Below are 1,846 nucleotides of genomic sequence, written 5' to 3' on the forward strand. Positions count from 1 at the left end.
AAAAAAAAAAAAAAAAAGAGTAAGCCACAAACCCTCCCCCCTGCTTTTTCACACGGAGAAATAGAAGGAAAACGGTACAAATTCTCCTGATTCTGTGGCACAAAACGCTGAATTTCAAGTAATGAGTATTACACAATGGGTAAAAACATGTGGAAAGACACTGAGGGGAGGTGAAAAAAGGACAATGATAGCCACAGGGTAGAAAGGAAGGTAGGGAAAGTGTAAATGAGAAATTAATGATTATTTAAGTAACACACAAATGGTCTTGTAATTAACAAAGAGCTGTGAAATTATTCTTGTGTTGACCTTTGTTTCTCTCCCTGCATTCGCTATTTATTTACACTCATGTTTATTTACACTTATTCATTTTAGAGCTGTCCTAATATGTGCGGCGCCGGCGCGGTTTTAAAAGGGGAAGGAAAAAAAAAATCCTTAAGAGAAATAAGAGAAATCGGAGAAGATTTGCCAGGCCGCCTAAATTAAACACCGCATATTTATGAAAGCAAATAAATTAAGAGCAGATGAAAAAAATGACATCAACAGAGCGCAAACAACATTACCATTTGCAAAGGAGAGCTTTGCAAATTTAGGAGTTTTTCCAAGAATGACAGAGAGCTCCAGTGTGTTTATAGTGTAACAGCTCAGGATGTAATGAAATTACACTGCAGAGTACTTTAACAGTGTCATCTCATTAGACCTACAGTTGGAACAAGAGAGCCACATAAAACAGGCAGCTGCAAATGACTTCATTCTCATCTATTCTCATTTGCTATTAAAAATACCTTTCGGCGGCTTTTTTCCTCCCTGACATCCCTACACAAAGTACCCTGCAAAGTATGATACATGCACCTATTTAAATTAACAAAGGAATGACTTATTTTAATCTCACTGTGCTTTGGAGTGCCTTGGCCATTTGGATGAGCAATATATCATTACATACAACCTTCCAGCGCTGCAGGCAAGAAACTCAGAGCGTGCAGCATTTGGTGAGAGCCAAACAATTTCTCTAGCACACAACTGTGTCAAATGCATGCATGTATTCATTATTGAGAATGCGAGGAAATAGCTTTGATGTAGTGGAAAAAAGAAGATGATAAAAGCACCTCTGCAATATGTGTGTCATTATCAATGGTGGCAGATAGATACAACTGCAGAGCCTCCTATGTGATTAGTAAATATACATATAATTGCTGTGGCCAATTATCAGAAAAATGAGATCGGTAATTACAAGACAGAAAATTAACTAGAACTCTTATTAAGGCTTTGTTTCCAATTCAAACAATTGGAAACTGCTGGAAAATACAATTAAATCAAAAGTAACTGAAGAGTAAAAGGGGAAGACAAAATTGCTTTACAATTTTCAAAGAGTTCTATTAAATACATGGAGTGCTTGATATAATGGGCCTGAGCTCTCTTTGAACTTGGCCTCAGATAGGGAAAGGTTACGATTTCTAAACTTATAAAGAACATCCACGTCGGAGGTTTCCGCTGGAGAGCAAAAGGGACACAAGGAAATAACGGGGCGGTTAAATCTCCCTAGTTCAGAGGATCAGAGGCACAGATGACTTGAAGGCAAGATGACAAATGTAGGGCCAAATTTCAGGCTTGCTTCGACTGCATGGAAACGGGCTGGCGTGCACTTTCCCTGGGGTTTCTGCTGTTCAGCCAGTCTTCCTATACCCACAGATAATGTTAGCAGTGGCAATGATCCTCGTCGCTGCATGGAACAAGCGGTGCAAAACCACTTGATGGACAAACTGGTCCAAGCATAATTCACGCAACTTCACGGAAATGGTGAGCCGGGGGGGGGGGGGGGGGGGTCACTCGGGAGCCCTCTGGGGGGCCG

The 1,846-nt window shown here is 40.5% G+C and overlaps 1 protein-coding gene across 2 annotated transcripts in view; it reads right to left on the bottom strand.

The window, feature by feature from the left end:
• MAP2K5 (mitogen-activated protein kinase kinase 5) overlaps positions 1-1,846 on the bottom strand; it is a 225,832-nt gene that overhangs the window by 34,828 nt on the left and 189,158 nt on the right. The gene's annotated exons all lie outside the window — the stretch shown is intronic.

The sequence above is a fragment of the Gavialis gangeticus genome, unplaced genomic scaffold, assembly GCF_001723915.1.
Source record: "Gavialis gangeticus isolate Ggan-Ray unplaced genomic scaffold, GavGan_comp1, whole genome shotgun sequence".
Classification (NCBI taxonomy): Eukaryota; Metazoa; Chordata; order Crocodylia; family Gavialidae; genus Gavialis; species Gavialis gangeticus.